The sequence below is a fragment of the Mauremys reevesii genome, linkage group 6, assembly GCF_016161935.1.
Source record: "Mauremys reevesii isolate NIE-2019 linkage group 6, ASM1616193v1, whole genome shotgun sequence".
Taxonomy (NCBI): domain Eukaryota; kingdom Metazoa; phylum Chordata; order Testudines; family Geoemydidae; genus Mauremys; species Mauremys reevesii.
Genome location: NC_052628.1, coordinates 46,368,036 through 46,387,328, shown reverse-complemented (window position 1 = coordinate 46,387,328; position 19,293 = coordinate 46,368,036). Strand labels below are relative to the sequence as shown.

Below are 19,293 nucleotides of genomic sequence, written 5' to 3'. Positions count from 1 at the left end.
CATGGTCTGTCACAGTTTTTTTTCTGTCCTGATGAGTCACTAAATGACTTGGAAGCATGGCCATCACTGTCACCCAATTTATTGCATTCTTTTTTTCCAGTATTTTTGTGGTCAATTAATGTTAGTTAGATAAAATAACAACAGTGTCACAAAACAAAGCACAGATACTATATATCCCTTTCCTTGTTCCCTCCCCCAGCAAATTCTGAGAGGCCCTTTCAAGTACCTACTGCTGCTGAGGTTCTTGTGAGTTCCTGTTTTCATGTCTGAGGAAAGCCAGAGTGGCAGAGTCCAATACCTTCTGTTTTTCTCATCGCTCCAGGCCAATATTTTCTCCACTCGACATCACAGGGCAGCTGAAGTGCCTCTTGAAGCTGGAAACAGGACCTCCTCATGACAGGGGCCTGTACACAATGATACATCATTAAATTTATAATTTAAAAAATAATAATAAAGTACTCAGGGGGTAGCAATTAAGCCTCATTTAAACTGTCTTCTTCACTTGGAGTAAACTTCACCTCCACCATGTCCTTCATGAAAATTAAGCTCCACATTCCCCTTAAACAGGGATGGTACAGGCACTGGCTGTATAGAAAGGGTCTTTACTCTGTGGAGGGAGTTCCATGCTAGGCCCAAGTAGGCTGATGAAGATGAGATCTTTGGTGGGAGGCTAAGTTTGGGGCTACTGGATTCTTGTGGCCTGCCCAGAGATTGGGGCAGAGTTCCACTCCGGACCCTAAACCCCTACAAAGCCCAGTTATTTGAGCTAGGAGAGGTAAATTTCATCCTTGAGGAGAATTAAATGATATATCCTTAAGAAGATCACTGATGCTGCCTGGTGAACTGCAAGCTTCATTAATGTTCCTAGGACCTCTGCCAAACATAGACTCTGAAGGGGGAAAAAAAAAGGCTTGCAGTAAAATCCTTGTTTATCTTCAATAATCTCCCGTTGCTTTGTAGGCTTATTTTTAAAATATTAAATATAAGGCTATTGTTAGACTTTACTGATTTGAGGATTTAACAGGTTACAGTTTCACACATGAATGCTCTCCCAGTCTGTTTGTAGCTAATGCTTTCCCTCAGGAAAATGATTTCATCCTTACTGTTACAGATAATAACATGAAGACCTTCTAGCATTTGGTCACACCTCTAAGAATAAAGCTATAATCTTACATTGCACTCACTTTTACAACAATATCTCATAAAAAACACAAAAATGCAGTTTGAGGCTTTTCTCAGATCATCTTTGTAGTGCCTCTGGCTCCTATTATCCCATCTAGGATAATGAGCTCAAGCCATATATAGTTTACATTTAAAAATATCTTGTTCAATGGGATGGTTGCCGAGGGAGAGAGGAGTTATGCTTCATTAACTGTACCAATTTTCGTGTGATTATTTTGCATTCCATTTTCATAGTAGTTCTCCATACAAAATGCTGCATTTCATAAATATCTTTAAATATGTAACTTACAACACAGCAGAATATGAGGATACAGAATGTTTAGATACATAGATGCCAAGGGCAGAAGGATCCACTGCGATCATCTGGTCTAACCTTCTGTATTACACAGGTCATAGATCAGTGATACTCAGATCTCAGTGGTTCAAGAGACAAATTAGTGGTCACCATTACCCAAAAGACCCACAGTAGTGTGACTTCTTTCTTTCATTTACTGTTTTATATATATATATATTCTCACATCAAAATGACTGACTAGATATTCTATAATTTGTCAATAACATAATAAAAGCATCCTGATTGGTTAATAATTAAATTGCACCATGTTTTAATATCATGTGCAGCAAAAAGCCAAAGGAGACACATTAAAGAGCCATTGCAGCACCCAAGCCTCAGTCTGCATATCACTGCCATAGAACTTCCCCAAAATAATTCCTATTGCCCATCTTCTAGATCAGTGGGTCTCAAACTGTGGGTTGCGACCAGGAAGCCAAAGCCTGAGCCCCATCACACAGGGCACAAAAGCCAAAGCCCAAGGGCTTCAGCCCTGGGCATTTGGGCTCAGGTTATAGGCCCCCTGCTTGGGGCTGAAGCCCTCGGGCTTCGGCTTTGGCTCCTCCCCACCGGGGCAGTGAGGCTTGGGCATGCTCAGGCTTTGGTCCCCCTCATGGGGTCATGTAGTAATTTTTGTTGTCAGAAGGAGGGTCTTGGGGCAATGAAGTTTGAGAACCACTGTCTTAGGGTACGTCTATACTACCTGCTGGATTGGCGGATAGTGTTTGATGTATTGGGGATCGATTTATCGTGTCTTGTCTGGACACGATGAATCAATCCGCTAATTGACGCCTGTACTCCACCTCGGCAGGAGGAGTAAGCGCAGTCGACGGGGGTGCCATGGCAGTCGACTCGCTGCCGTGAGGACGGCCAGGTAAGTTGAACTAAGATACTTCGTAGCTGAAGTTGCATATCTTAGTTCAGTGTAGACCAGCCCTTAGATAATGTAATAACTCTGAGCTTTTCATTTTATAACTACTTAAAGGGCTGAGTCTTCTTAGTAGACTGTTACAACATACTGCCTTTTGTAGCTATTTAAACTTTAAAGCTATGACCGTATTGTATCACTTGCATGTGTTTGGCTTTGAAAATAAACAAATGAGAAAAAGTAAATGATCTTAAAGACAAAAATGTCTGTGTATATAGTGATATTGCTGTCTATGCCCATGCTCTTTGTTAGAGTTTCTGATGCTTTCTTTTAAAAATATTTTATGCCCATCGGAGGGCCCAATCCTGCACTCTTTACTGAAGAAAAATGTGCACTGTCTTCAACAGAATTTTAACCTGAGAAAAGGAGTGCAGTCCTGAAATGTATGCTGCATCCTTGATCTTGAGAGGCTATGTTCATGGGTGAGAGAAAAAAATACTTCTGTCCTTGGTTGATACATTTAGTGGTCTCTCTGCTGAGCCTGGCAGTTTATAGTGTCAGTCATGATGGTTGTTATTGGCACTAGGAACTGGAATGAGACCCACCAATTTGTTTCACATAGACCATGAAGGGGGTGAAAGGTAGTAATTGTTTCTGACAGGGTTCAGACTGGAAAAAAGTAGTGGCACGCTACTCTAACTCTGCTCACATTCACCAGGTTCACTCAGGGTACAGCTGCACTACGCTTAAAAACCTGTGGCTGGCCCATGCCAGCCGACTCAGGCTCCTGGGGCTCAGGCTAAGGGGCTGTTTCATTGCGGTGTAGACATTTGGGCTCGGGGTTGGAGCCAGGGCTCTAGGACCCTGTGAGGTGGGAGGGTCTCAGAGCCTGAGCCCAAGCATCTCTACTGCAAATAAACAGCCCCCTAGCCTGAGGCCCTTAGCCTGTGTCAGCTGGCATGGTGCAGCTGCAGGTGTCTAATTGCAGTGTAGACATATCTTTAATGTCTAGGACTAGCTGCATATTTCTGCAAAAATGATCAACAATCATAAATGACAACGATAACGTTTTCAGTACAGTTGTTAATTTTTAAACCTAACACCAAATTGAGTTTAGTGGAAGCAGTTCATACTTGTCTTTCAACTACTGGCCAAATTGTACTCTCAGTTATATTATCTAGATTAAGAGTCACTCCATTGACTTTGTGGAGTGACTCCATTTTGCACTAGTTTAACAGAGAGCAGACTTGAATCCATTGTTCATATCTTTTTGCAGAATCATGAACACAACCTTAGTTCACATTCAGAAAGTTATCCTGATAACCACAAGAGATCTAAGCTTTGTGTTTTTGGAAATGAAAGCTTATATTCTGCAGAAACTGACAGATCCAGTATGAAAATGCCAGCATGATGTACCACTGAGTACTGGCTCAAGCCAGACCCTGATTTTTTGGTCATTGATAGGATAAACCAGATTAAAAAAACTGATCTCTACAGGAGAAGATTCTGTATTAATTTATAAAACTGCTAGTTTGTATTGAGTTCTATATCTGTATAAATGCTGCTTTTTTAAAGTTTAGAGCTTCATTTACAGTGACCAAGCTCAATACTAATGCTGTAATATAAAAATATGGAATTCTCTCCTATGAATCTGTACAGATATAGAGTGTACACTACTCTCCCACGCAAAACATAAAATAAAAATGAAAAAGTGTCCAGCTTACTTATTACACCACAAGGATTTCAGGCAACACACAACCTAAAAGAGATCAAGTGTTCTCCCCTCATAAATGACACCTACACCTTTAGACACCATGCCTACTTGCATCACTCTTTGTCCTCACAGACTGCTAATGGCCTTGGGAAATTATTTGGTTTAAAGAATCTGCCATCATCCAACTGTTCGCTTTTTAAACACACCCTCAAAAGTCACTCCCTAAATGTGACAATTCTGGGATGTCTGAGAGAAGTAGGACAACAAAAACTAATGCGGGAAGAACCATATATATTATGTTTGCTTTATGGTTTGTGGTATCTTTACCTTATCATATATTAGCTATACCATTCATGGGTACTGGCATAGCTTTTCAATAAATGGCATTTGCAGTTATCAAATGTCTTAGCTTCACTTCAACATTCATTCCACCAACCTCAGAAGTAAGGTATTGCTTCTTTTTACGTTATGACATGTAAATAGCTTATTATAACTTTAATACAAATACAGGTATTTTACTGACAATACAAATGAAAAAAAACCAATTATTGCTGAGAGGCAGTGTCGTCCAGGGGATAGAGCACTGGACTGGGGCTCAGGAGGCCTGGCTTCTGCCACTCAGTGACCTTCAACAAGTCAGTTTATCTTACCCTTTGTCTATCTTGTGCATTTAAATAGTCTGAGCGGTCTCTTACTGTGTCTTTACAAGGCCTAGAACAATAGAGGGCCCCAACAAAGCTCAGGGCCTCAGGTGCCCCTGTAATAACAATAATAAATAATAATGATGGTGTGGCATATTCTACAGGCATCACTCATAGAAATGCAGGGCTGGAAGGAACCTCAAGAGGTCATCCAGTCCAGCTGCTTTTGCTGAGGCAGGAACAAGTATACCTAGACCATCCCTGACAGGTGTTTGTCTAATCTGTCCTTATATCTTCCAGTGACAGGGATTCCACAACCTCCCTTGATAACCTATTTCAGTATCATGTGCAGTGGGTAAAACCCTCTCTTCGGGGATGCTAGCCCCCAGCCCGCCCCTTCCGCCCAAAGCCCCGCTCCTACTGCCCTCCCCCTCCCATGTCCGCCAGAGCCCTGAGCACTCTCCCTTCCCCATGGCTGGAGGAGCCCCAGCCAAACCACCCCAACCCCTGGGCTAGCCTAAGCACTGGCCCCGAGCACCCGACTGACCCCTGAAGCAGCCTGACCTCAGAGCACCGGCCGAAGCACTGGGATGGCCCTAGCAATGGTCCGGGCCACTGGCCAGCGCACACACCAGCCTGACCCCCAGGCTGGCCTAACCAATGGTCCAGCTACCAGCTGGCCTGAGCACCATCCGGAGCTGCCCAGGGCTGCTGACTGGCCCAAGCCACCCTGGGCCACTGGCCTGAGCCACCTGCTGTCGTCTGAGGAGAGGGGGGTGAGAAGAGATGTGGTGGGTCACCTCACGAGGGAGGGGTGTGGAGGAGAGGAGGGACACGGCAGGCGGGGGCGTTTCACAGGCGGGTGTGGAGGTAAGGAGGGATGCGACGTGTTAGGGACCTCCGGAAGGGAGGGTGGAATGGAGGAGAAGCGTGAGGAGGGACTCACCAGGCAGCGGTGGGTGGTGGGGGCCTCAGGGAAGGGGCAAAGCAGGGAGAGGAAGAGGCGGAACACAGGCTGGCACACCCCAGCCCAGGCGTCTGGGGGTGGGTCAGCGGTAGCTGCGCTAGGGGAGGCTTAGCCTCCCTTGGCCTATTATACCCACCACCCATGTTCAGTACTAAACTATCCTTGTAATTACAAAGTTTTTCCTAATATCTAACCTAAACCTTGAGATGATGACCTTGCTTAGCAAGATCACAAGTGATCCATTTAAAAGGAGAGACCTCCAAAAGTAGTGACAATACAAAAATTATACTGTACTATGCCAGCATGTATTCTGTACAGCCTCCATATTTTTCAAAAAATGACTTGATATAATATCATCTCTAAAACATTTCTAAACACTAAAACTCTTAGTATCCCTCCACCTATAAAGCCAAGTGCTTCAGTTACTATGGTCCTGATTCCCAACTGCCTTGAACCCTAATCTCTAAAATTGTCTATAGAAAACACTCACCGTTTGAAATCTGTTAGTCCATTCCAAGTGTAGAAGACAGGGGCAGCTATAGGAATTGCGCCGCCCCAAGCAGGGCAGCATGCCACGGGGGGTGCTCTGGCGGTCGCCGGTCCCGCGGCTCCGGTGGACCTCCCGCAGACGTGCCTGTGAAGGGTCCGCTGGTCCTGCGGCTCCGGTGGACCTCCCGCAGGCGTGCCTGTGGATGCTCCACCGAAGCCGCGGGACCAGTGGACCCTCCACAGGCATGCCTGCGGGAGGTCCACCGGAGCTGCCTGCCGCCCTCCCGCGGCACGCCGCCCCAAGCACACGCTTGGCGCGCTGGGGTCTGGAGCCGGCCTTGGTAGAAGAAAGTGCTCTGTAATGTTGAATATATATATATAGTATACACCCTTGCCACCACGCCACCACCCCCACACATAACATATACATACACATAGGCTGAGGGTGTGGAAATTATTTTTATTTTGTGGGGTATATTTTGCTGCTTCATGTTACTAGATGAGTATGTCATTTAATTTTGTTGTGTGTGGGTGTGACGTTCCCCTTTGGTATTATCTGGAGTGGTGATCTGCTAGGTCACCCCAATCCTTGGCTCTGGGAGCCAGCCTTACCCTGCTCTGCTGTGAGAACCCCCACTCCTGGGCTGTTCACGCACAGCTTCTGGCATGTAAGCTGCTCCTAGCTACTTGCAACCAAATGACACTAGCCAATATCTCCGGCCCCAGACACAACCCTAGAAACCTCCATCTTGCAGTGTCCAGTTATGCCTGCTGGACGCTGCAAGCTTATATGAGTTTGTCAATTTAACAAATAAATCGATATATACCAGTCTTGTTATCCCAAGAGGAGTCTCTGACATGCTTCAAACTAAATGCACTGCTTCAGTAGAATAAACAAACAAATTTATTAACTATAAAGATAGATTTTAAGTGATTATAAGTCAAAACATAACAAGTCAGATTTTGTCAAATGAAATAAAAAGCAAAACGCATTCTAAGCTGATCTTAACACTTTCAATGTCCTTACAAATTTAGATGCTTCTCACCACGGGCTGGCTGGTTGTTCTACAGCCAGGCTCTCCCCTTTGATCAGTGCTTCAGTCGCTTGGTGTGGTGTCTGCAGATGTAGGTGGAAGAGAGAAAGAGCATGGCAAATGTCTCTCCCTTTTATCATGTCCTTTCTGCCCTCTTGGGGTGAGAATTACCTCATCACAGTTCCAAACTGACCAAAGGAAAGGGGATGACTCCCTCAAGAGTCTAACAGATTCTTTTGTTGGTGCCTAGGCCAGCATCCTTTATTCCTGTGAGGCTGGGCTGGGTTTGTCCCATTCATGCCCTGATGAGGTGTGAACTGCCCCTCTAATTCTGGAGAGTTTTTGTCTGGGCTTGTTTCAAGCCACAAGGATACATTTTCAGCCTAACTATATGCATGAAATTATAACCTATAATATCACTATACCAACAATGCTCAGTACATCATGAGTCTTTCGAAGACACCAGACATGACAAACTTTGCATTGGATACCACACAATCATTTTACAAGGATGAACATGGGAGTGCTGGGTATTCCCCCGAGGTACAGAGCATCACAGTGGTTTTCTTTTGTTATTGGATAATTATTCTTATAGGGATTGTTCTTTAAAATAATGGATAGTACACCAAGATTTGTGAAGGGACATCCTTTTCAGCATTAAAAAAATGAACAAATAATATAATGGATACATATCTTCAGCCCTGCATACATGCATAAGAAGTGTGGCATAAGATGTGGCATGTTCTTTTCTTGCTTCACACTTGTTCTATACATGTTAATGGAAGTTCAAACATGGGTAACAAGAATTACCAGTTCTGTTGCTGTTCCATTGCAGATTCATATTAATATGCTGACCAGTGTTAGAACTGAACCCTAAGTATCCTTGAGTTTCCTTAAAATGGGAAGTAAGGCATTTGACTAATAGTGTTGTGGGGTCATCATGAACACAGATAGCAAAGCCTGAAGGGTTTGATGTCACCTGTACGTCAAGAGAGAATTATAGTCTTAAATGCATGATTTTCTTTCTTTTGTCTGTAGCAATATACAGTAACAAAGTACATTATTTTTGGTCTCTGCTGTTATGTAGGATCTGGCTTGACTGGATGACAGGGGATGGATCACTCATAATTGCCCTGTTCCATTCATTCCCTCTGAAACATCTGGCACTGGCCACTGTTAGAAGACAGGAAACTGGGCTAGATGGACAGTATGGCCGTTCTTATGTTCTCATGTCTCCACTTCTGCTACACCCTCATCAGGTCTCCTCTCCTTGCTTCATCTCTTCTCTCCTACTCTTCCCAATGTCTGACTCTTCCTTCTTCCATAGCACCCTGATGTTTCTTTGTCTTCATCTATATTTGCTATTTTCACCTGCTGCACTAAATGATTGCTGGGTGTAGGCTTCTTTTGCACTTCACTGTTCTTTGAAGTGAGAATTTGTTGTTTTTATTGTTATTTGGCTTAAGAAGAAAAGGATACATTTGAATATAGCTTTATTTGTGCAAGGGAATAGTTTCTATCACCTAATTACTAATGAAATAAAGGAGTTCTGGACATTGTGAATGAGCTCTAACATAAATCTGGTCTTCGTATATTTATTCCAATTTTTGGCACAATAGTACTGCAAGATCACTGCTGAGACTGAGAAATAATAGCAATACTAAATATAGCAAAAATGTATTAACCTTCTTCAGTACGCTGTTATCTCATTTCTGTACCATTAGCTGAGCTCCAGTTATCCTAAATGTCTGAGACTGACCTGAATGAATGTCCTGAAGAAGAGCTCTGAGTAGCTTGAAAGTTTGTCTCTTTCACCAATAGAAATTGGTCCAATAAAAGATATTACCTGTCCCACCTTGTCTCTCTAAGACTGAATGTGATTTTATCCAATTTTCCTATGATGTCTTTTTTATATTTAATTAGTCTATATTTTGCAAAAATTTAGTTATGCACAGAAAACATGACACAGTGATTAAAATATAGTGTTGAGAGTTAGGAGATTTGGGATTCTATTCTCAGCCTGCTGTGGTCTTGCTGTGTGATGATGAGCAAGACCTTTAACCTATCTGTTCATCAGTTTTCCATTTAATATATAATGTAAGATAGGGTTAATAATACTTATCAATTTCATAGAGGATTTTGTGCGGTTTTATTCTTTAATGTTTGTAACATTCACTGAGGCACTTGGATAGAAGATACAAATGCAATAAAAATCAATTAAAAATTTAAGTATTATAATGTACAATATGTCATGCATACTTTTGGTGTAAGAATAAATATATGAACTCACTATTATTATTAATAACTAATAAACTTTAGATATTTTAATATTTTCATTTTATTTTCAAGACAATTGTGAAGCAGCTGAGTGTTTGGTTTCAAGATGAGAGGCCCATCCACATACAGCTGACTATTTCATGTTCATACTGTGTAATCTTGTTGACTGAAATGACATGTTTTTGAGGGTGGTTATTGTTGGTTGTTGATGAGCTGATTGATAGTTGAAGGGAGATTACAGGAGTCCTATATTTTATAGTTGGAAATTTAAGGAATTGTCAAGAAATGCCTAGAGCAACATGTTATGTTTCTTAGCATGCACCCAGAGAAGTTAGAAAAAAAACAAAAATATTTTTGCTGGAAGGTTGCAGTGTAATACTACTTTTTTTTCCTTACAATTCAAAACAATAACCCCAAACCAGAGTGAGACAAAGCAGGCTGCTCCCTAAAATAGAGAGGCAGAACTCACTCTACCTTCCTCTCTGCTGGTAATCCGCTAATTGCCACGAGGCCCAGATAACATTCTTCCTTACAGAACCCTACCCTGCAAGCAGGACCAGAAAATAAAACCCCTAAAATTGAAAGTGACAGCCTTCAATTTTAACACAGTTTTCAATACACCACACAAGGGACAGAAACTTCCTTTTTTTTGGACACGTGTATAAACTTGTCTTACCTTATGGTTTTGTACTACTGCCCATGACCAAAGTATCTGAGTGCTTTCCCTGGAAAACAGATTGGCAATAGCATGTCTCTAGTGAATATAACAAAGTCTCTTGTTCTTATAGGTGATAAAAATTCTGCTTGTGGTGAGTTTTTTAAATAATAATTCATTTTTATTTATATACAATAATTTAGTGATTTTTTTGTTTGTTTTACATTTCTAAAAACAGCCTCCTTTATAGTGGTGAGTGTGAGCTCACATTTCTGAAATACGATCCCTTCATGGCATGTTGGTGATAAAATACACCCTGTCCTTTGCTGGCACTGGTCATGTAAAGCTCTCTCCTGACTTTATATGCAGAATAGTCAGAATTTGCTGACCATCACAGCTGGGAAGGGGGACCTTTGGGAATGAAGGTGGTAACCATCCCCTTTTGAAAACAAAAATACAATAGTCAAGAAAAACTCAGCTTTTGTGGCACCTAAGGATGAAGTGCACTCCTGCGTAAAGGTCCAGCACTAGGCACCTTTTAACTCTCAGGCCTATTGCTGGCACTCTACACAGAGATGAATGATTTTCATCCCTAGTGAATAGGAGTCACTATGGGGAGATTCTTGTTTATTTAGAACAGCAGCACTTTGGAACGGACTCTCCTGGTTACTAGTTTGACACTATATTTTAGCAGTTAGGTAAAGCATAAGGGGCATTTCTCATGGAAATGTGGCTAAGTGGTTGAGGGGGTAGGTTAAACTCAGAGTATGGGCACTGGCCATGCTTGGGACCATGATGCCATGAGAAGGAATCTCCACTGCTCTCTCGTCCCCTTATTCTACCCTTCTGTCCTCACTACCACATTTTGCCATCTGAGCCTGCTCACTTGCTCTTGCCTGACTTGTTGCCTTTGCCTCTGTTCAGGCAACTGCCCCATAGACTTCTGGATCTGCCCCCTCTACCTTCATTTGTCCCCCTCTTCTCAATGGCCCCTGAGCTTTGCTGCCCCACTGGCCCTCTGGAATCTGCCCCATTGCTCCTCAATGTGCCCCTTGCTCTCCCTCCTCCCAGACTCACCCCCTGATGAGCTCCCCGCCCCCCAACCTTTTGTGAGTTCCCAGATGGGATTGTCAGCGTGAAACTCGCCCGGCTCTTCACAAGATGAGACGACCACCCAGGTTTCAGGCTCAGGCCTGGAGCTGATCTGAGCCGAGCTAGGTTGCTAGCTATACAGCAGAGCCCTACACAGCCCTACCAAGACACAGCCCCAAACCAAACACCGCCACCCAGCACCAAACATGTGTGTATGTGTAACTGACAGGTCTTTAGGGAGTGGGTTCCACTGGGTGACTTATTATGCAATAATATTATAGCTGTGCAATACTTGTCCACTCAGAAAAATAGTTGAAACAAGAACACTTTCAAAGGCCTGCCTGATGTGAGAGGGTGTGTGTAATAAGAAACTTTTTTTGGGGGGGGGGTAGGGGGAACACCTCCATCTGAGCTGACACACACCAGACAGACAGCACTTGCTCTAACCTTCTGTGCCAGGGATTCCTTTATATTGTCTTAAGGGGAGTGCATATTTTTGGGGGCCTTGGAAAACACCACCTTGAGCACATAAATGGGACACTGCCTATTTCATAACCCAGTAGAGACAAAGGCAGGGGTGTTAAAAGTTTGACATTTCTATTAAAATGTTATTGAAAATTAACTCAGCCTTGATGTTATCTAAAATACTAAATAAGTCCCATTTCTCATGACAGGGGATACACTAGTATGTTTCTTATTTTTATTTTCCCCATAGTCTGTTAAATTGACTAATAAAGTCAACACAGAGTTCTCTGTGTGGCTTCAAAAAACTCGGTAATTTTGTTAGAAAACGTTGAAATCCAACCCCAAAGTATTCAGCCCAAATATTTAGTTAAAGTAACCCTGTGGGTTAATAAACTAAACAAAGGCAAACCATGCAAAACTGCAGCAATGAAAACCAGGCTAAATAAACGAAGGAAAGTTTATAAGAACCCTTTAGTAGGAAAAAACAGCGAAGGAAAACTGCATGAAAGTTTAATATGAAGCATGTGATAGACAGGGGCTCATTTTACAGGTACTGGACTTTACTTACAACATTCACCATCAACAAGGAATTTCATATTAGTTTGCACATATTTCGAAGCCATATCGATGAGACTTCTGTTCAAGATTCCAAAGGCAGATTACATGTGGCTTAAAAAAAAGTTTTACTCTTGTTTAGTTTCACCTCCAAAACTCATTACACTGTTGGTTTCAGCATCTGACTGATTTACCTATTTCAGTTTTAGTAATGTGGTTGCAAAATATTTATCTTTTGCACAAGAATCTGGCTTATTTTGGTAAGAGACGGATGCCCTGCTGCAATGTTTGCTCATTTGCAAAAGTCGTTGGAAATGGAGATCTAACTACAATATCGCATTTAAATCATTACTTTTAAAACTAGCTAATAATAGTAAATCATACTTTTATCTAGCTGGATCAAGTCAGTCTGTTAAAGTGACATGATTAACAGAGCAAAGTTTGTTATTCGATATTACACGAAACAGGCTTCAATACGCTGACAATTTGGTAATAATTATAATCATTATTATTCTGCAGTTTACATCACAACAGAAGAAACTTTCACGTGAAATTGTTTCTTTGATCAAACAGAGAGCATGGGATCGGTTAAATGTTTTCCTGTGGAATAATGGGTTTCCAAAATTATTTTCTTTTGCATTATAACCCCAGGAAGAAGTCGGGGAGGAGACCACTGGAAAAACAAGCCCAAAAATAACAGGAGATTGTTTAAACTTCTCTGAGTTGCTGTTCGTTTTCAAGAAAAGCTGAATAAACAGCCCCAGCCCCTCCTGACACCGCAGAAAACAGGTTTGTAATGAAAGAAGTGCAAGGGAAAAGTTTTTCTTTTTCAAGCACTTAACGTTCCCTTTTCAGAAAGTATCTGCATGCAACCCAGGGAGCACTTTATTTACCACGTAGAGGAAACAAGTCAAATTTAAAATTAACCTTCAGTCATGCTGGGAATATACCGACCAAATGTGGGGGCAGTTCCTTTTTTCTTCTCATTCTTTTTTAAATTCCACTGCTTAGCCATCACCCTGTTGAGCTGCAAAGGAAGGGAACGGTCCATTTTGGTGACAAGCCCTGATGAAATTATTTTCTTTTAAAAGATGGACTAAGCCAGTGAGGCAACAAAGGTTTACAAGAAAAAAAAAAGAGAGAGAGAGAGAGAGTTGGGTAAAATACAACACATTTATCTATCAATTGCTAGACAAGACAAAGAGGGCTTAACAACAGTTTGAAAAGAGTGGCCTGTGAATGGTTACTATTCAATTTGTATTTTATTCCCCGCTGGTCATGGAATTGAGATCAGAAGAAAAAGTGAAAACACATGGCTGAGGTCAGTAGGATCAGAGAACCACCACATACAGCAAAGGGAAGGAAAAGCAATGGGAACTTGTGTGAAGAAATGGATTATATAAACAGAGCTTACCATCGCCTGCACCCCATTATCCTATAATTTACACTGCATGGGAGCATAGAAATATATTAAACTAGTGATAGGTTTCACTGTTGCTTTACAACCTCGCCTTATGCCAATCAATTCCACTATATTCTTTCAGACATGTTTAGAATTCTTGAACTAATGTGTTTATTTTAAATATCACAGGGAAATTATTACATCACCAGCAAATAATGCTGGGGAAGGTTGCCTTCCTTTTGAAGTATGCAGCAGTGAAACATGATGTTAATTACATAATCATTTTGAAACTGTAATTATACAATAAACGAGGGGGATTAAGCGGGAAGGATATAGTATATTAAAAATTGCTTAGGTCTTGGGAAAACAAACACCGACACAAAAGAGGAGCTGGTCATGGGGACTGGTTGATAAATTTGAGCAATCACATTTATTTTTTATTTTTGTCCAGGGGCTAAAAAAACCCACCAACAACTGGGGAAGTTTGCTTTCTTTTCCGAAGTAAGGAAACCCAGGAGTTTATTCCATGAGGGTTCAACACAAATCTGTTGACGTTTTGCAAAGTCGAACTCCAGAAATGTGAGTGGAGGGTAGATTCAAGGCAGCAACTGGCTTATTACAGCCTTAGCAGAGTAGGTTTGCTGTTATGTTACCTAAAAACAAATGCACGTTAGGAAAGATTCCGTGTCAGGGCGAACTGGGAATTCAGCGAAGAAGCCAAATGAAATCGAACGGCTCAGCCTTTCAAACAGTTTTTTTCCTTCTTTGCAGAAGGAAGCAGGTCCATCCACCCTACTCACCTCAAATCATCCGCAATCAACAGCGTATCAGCTCCTTCCAATCTACAGGCTCCTTCTATGTATGTATTTTTGCCCTAAGAATTTTATCTTTGTGGGTTCGAGATCGCTTTTAACAGGACGGGGTGGATACTCCTTGATACCCCAAACTTTTCTTTATTTAAAGTTTAGAATAACATTAGCCGCGCAAATGTGTGTCTCTTCTCCCCGGCCTCTCGTTAATCGCATTTACCAGTTTCTAGCAGAACCGCAGCTAAAACAGATCGGGTGAAAACAATCTAAACGCTAACGAACTAGCCAAGTCATAAACAGGGAGCTAGCATCCGTAGCCGTAATTCATCTTTTGCATCTCAGAAGACCGAGGCAGACAGAAATCGGGTTCCAAAAGGAGAATTAGTAGCTCTTCCCTCAGTCTGGAGATGAATTACATGAAGCCTAATCACGGGGGATGTGCCCTTTAGGTGACGCCTATTTTCCATCTTAGACTCTCTAATCAAACTGTCACAGAATCTGACGTCTTGGGTATCTTACATTAAAAATAATAGAAATAGCCGCCAAAGGATCGCGCGTCACTCAACCCAGAATCCCCGCAGAAAGAGTTCCCTTGCTCTGGGGCTGTATGAGATTCCCCCTGTAGAAGAAATGCGTTGACTTTATTTTAAGGGATTTATTTTTAACAAATGAGAAATTAAACAGGCCAAAACTAATCCAAGTGAAATCCAGTGGAAGCCGTTTCATAAATGTAAAGACTAATTTGCATTCAGCAAAAGCCTATTTGGAAATGCAACTGAATCACAAAACCACTAGGGATTTAAAAGCAAACAAAGCCAAAACAGAACACACGGGAGAGGTTTGGAAGGGATATGAACTCTACCCTTCAGAGCATGAGCAAACCTCTGACTCCGGAGCGGGAGGAAGAAACTTTGATTCATGGACAAATCTTCCCATGACTGCCAGTGCCTACTGGGGTTTCTGGTACCGTAGTCTCTGAAGCATCTGATACTGGCCACTGCCAGAGCCAGGATATTGAACTGGGTGGATCGCTGGTCTGACGCATTGTAGCAATTCCTATGTTCCAGTTTCCTTAGAGAGGGGAGATCATCAGTTCTGTTTTTAAGTCTTGGTGGCAAAATCCAGGTGTGCAGTGGGGTAGGGAGTAGAGTTGAAGAGAAGGTGTCTGCACATGGCATTAGTGCAGGCAGCCGATTTATTGGGAGGGGCGAGGGGGCATCAGGTGCCAAGCAGAGCGCACTTTGCTACGGCCGCTCCTTGGAAGAGACAAATCTTGTTTTCTGAGCGCACAGAAGCTATTTCCCGCCTGAGTGTGTTAGACGTTGAGCTATCCCGTCTGCTTGTCAACAGCTATTTTGAATCGCACAGAGGCGTGTTGATATCATGTACCCAAGCAGACCAGAAAGAGAATTTGAAACATCGACGACAACGCTAGGCAAAGAGCCCTGCGGAGAGGGGGGCTTCTCTCGCCGCTCCCCCTTGCCAGTCACGCAATGACCGGTCTGTGGAAAGGCGGGCTGTGTGCTTGGGAGAGCCCCCGGTCCTATTGGAGCTGTGCCCCGAACAGTGTGCCAGGGACATGGCCCCGCCCTCCCCGAGGAACAGCTTAATGCGAACTAATAATCCTCGATCACCATAGTCAATTAATGGGCCAAAAAACGACCCCCCTCCGGAAATCTCACGCAACTAGTGTCCCCACAAAGGGGCAGCTGGAGTAGGAAAAAATAATACCCTCCCCGGGCAGCATTGATTCAGGGGAGATTTAAAAACAACCCCACAGTAAAGGGCGAGGGGCGTCGCCAAACATAGTTAACAGTCAAACAGCGTCCGGCCGGCGGCCCCGAAGGCGCCGAGGCAGAGGCTCGTGTGGCTCGGGGTGGCAGACGCTGCAAGCCGAAGCCCGCAGATGCAGCAGGCTCCCCAGGGAGACGCACGTGCTGCAGCTCACTGTTCGGCTGGCTGGCGCCCCTGGCTCTGACCAGGTCCCGAGGCTGGTCGGCTCAGAGGAGGGTTAATAGCTGGCCTCCGTCTCACCCCCGTTAGTCCCGAGACACACGGGAACGCCAGTCGTTCCCAACGGACCATCAACTAGAGAGAAACCCGTAACCGAGGGACCGGTCCCTGCACTGTTACAAGGGTTTCTGATTTATCTGGGTCAGTTCGTGAATCTCGTTTCCTTATTGCAACCCAGTGAGCAAAATACAGCGCGTTATGGGACACCATTCAAACACAGAAGCGAACCCTGCACACACGTGGGTAAAGTGATGAAACGAGTGGCACCGTCTGCACTGCCGACAGTCGGTGCTTTTAACATCAGCTCCCCCAAACTGCATTTGTTATCGTTTTCTTTTCTACACTCAGCTCCATTTATTCCACAGTGGGAAAACCGAAACACAGGACAAATACAAACAAACCCTCAATCCAGGCTATTTATCTTCATTTGGGAGGGGCAGCATGAGAGACGTGTGTAAAAAACAGCTGTCCTACCTGTACCCTCAATAACTGGGACTTTCCCACCATTTTGATGTAAGCGATGTAAAAGTGACCGCTTGCGTGGGAAGTGCCTTATAAGCGATCCGACACCAAACTCCCACGTTACAAATTGTACTCGCACTCAGGATAGGGTAATCACAATGTGCGCTGTCAAATGATCTGCGCTTAAGACGTGGCTAACAAAGTAAAGCCTAAGGGAAGTCAGAAAGAAAGTCATAAACGAGTAAATATAAGCAATGCCGCAGTCGCCCAAGTTAATTCTCTATTGAAGAACTGCTTCTATTATAATCTCCAAGTCTCTGTTTACATAGAAACACATCTGAATTGCATCAAGAGACGGCGTTTACACGATATTTCCAATTATAGGCGTTTGTGAGCCCTGTATCAAGGGATTAACGTGGCTAAATGGTGTAATGCGTTACTTTCTCAATACATACCGAACATGAAAGTGTGTTATTATTTCAGAGTAGCTTTATTACATTAAAGTGGATTTTCACTTGATTAGCTTTCCTGATTATCTCCGAATGCAATGGTGATTGGATGCTTTCACATATGGATACTGTATGGATCACCAGCTGTTAGACACCCAGCGATACAGACGGCACATAATTTGTTGATCTGCGTCGCATATTCATATTGGAGACACGCGATGTTTTGAATTTCTGATCAATAAACAAAGGCTCGAGCCTTCTGGGAAAGTTTGCATGGTGGTTTAAACAGCACAGCAGCCATTGGTTGGGTCACCCCATGCTCATTGCAAAGACCATTCTGGGACCCTCGTGCCTGAAATTATTGCCGTGGCCACCGTATTTCCTCTTTTGTGTTGTGGCTGTGGCTAAGTATCTCTCTCTCTCCCACTCCCCTTCCTAAGACTGTAAGATGTCCTTCAGTGAGTGTGCTTCTGGTAAACACGAAGTTCAAAGGAAATCGTACGTTCTACCTCCAAACTGATAAGGGTTTCGCCGAGCTGGGGAGATAATTGTGCTGCAGCAGTGTTTGCCTTGGTTCAAAGAGCAAGTGCTCTCGAGTCAGTTGCACTGCGTTTGGTAATTGAGGCGGGCAGCCAAACATATTATTTCCCAGTTCCCCTTCCCCCACAGCCTTGGTGGGAGAGGATCATGGAAAGGGCGAGGGAATGAAGGATAATGGTTAACCCGGTAATAATGTCGTCCCACATATCCAGCGTCCAGCTAGGAACATCTTCACCTCTGTATTTCCTCTGAGTCCCAGTGCCTGAGACCTTCCCTTCTTTGAGCACAGAGCAGAGACGAGAGCACGTGACGGGAGGACAGCTGACAGTGCTCTGGTATATTGCCAATACACCTGTGCTTCAATCAATCCAAGCGGAGCAAATCACGTCCTTGCTTGTTCCGACGAAGGGTTTGGGTTTTTTTTAGCTGCATCGTGACATAATGGAAACTGAGGAGCTGCGGTATTGGTTTGAATCAGACAAGCGCATCTTATCTTAAGGCAAGAAACTTTTCTTAATGACCAGTACTGGCAACTTCTCAGTGCTTCTGTCTCAGCAAAACCAAGTCATGATCAACATATCCTGCTTCTTAAATTAGTCTGAAGGTATTTGGATCAACGCATGCTCCTTTTCTTTCCAGGTTGTATTGTTTCCAATAAAATAGTGAACTAAGTAACGCCCCTGGGTTTAGCAAGGTTACAAAATGACATTTCTCGATCACATATTAACAGTCTCTGAGACTATATTAAGGTAGAACTGGCTGTGGAGTAAGACACCACTCCCGTGAGGGGCTATGGTCTCGCAAACCCCTTTCTAGTCCAATCCACTCACCCTTATAAAGGTAATTCACAAACAAATAAAATAAAAGAGCCTGAGGGGTCATTGATCGTCCCAATCCCTGACGATGTCTATAAACGTCACATCCCGAGCCTGGAATCCTGAGAATTGATTTTGATCACATACTTTGTTTTTTGCTGTATTAAAGATGTATTTTTCCCTTACACGTGCCATTGTAATGGGTGATGAAGAGTGAGACTCCTGTTAAACATGCGAAGGAGGTAGCTGTGTAAGCCAGAAGCCCATGGAGTACCACAATAAGGATACTGCTCATAAAAGAATTAATACTTTGGCTTTATATAGGTTCTTTTATCTGAGTATCTCAAAGCACTGCACAAACGTTAATTAGCGTGCACAACGCCTCTGCAGAGTATTATTTGTTTGTGTGGCAGTTAATAAAAAGGGCACCCATGGAAACAGTCTCTGGGCACATATGCCAAAAAGTTAATACAAAGTACAATACTAGCAAACAGAATGGACACCGCCCCCCATAAATTCTTACTTACAAGCAT

General features: G+C 43.2%; 2 long non-coding RNA genes across 3 annotated transcripts in view; one reads left to right on the top strand and one right to left on the bottom strand.

Moving 5' to 3' along the window:
• Window positions 1-458, top strand: part of LOC120408158 — a 65,658-nt gene extending 65,200 nt beyond the window's left edge. For both annotated transcript variants that reach the window (XR_005600474.1, XR_005600473.1), the window contains one exon: window positions 200-458. This is a non-coding gene — a long non-coding RNA (uncharacterized LOC120408158). The remainder of the gene's footprint in view (window positions 1-199) is intronic.
• On the bottom strand, window positions 272-14,804 carry LOC120408159. The gene is made up of 4 exons (XR_005600475.1): window positions 14,473-14,804; window positions 14,141-14,325; window positions 13,198-13,297; window positions 272-404 (listed from the first exon to the last, which is right to left on the bottom strand). It is a non-coding gene; the product is annotated as an uncharacterized LOC120408159 (long non-coding RNA).
• Window positions 14,805-19,293: the final 4,489 nt, after the last annotated feature.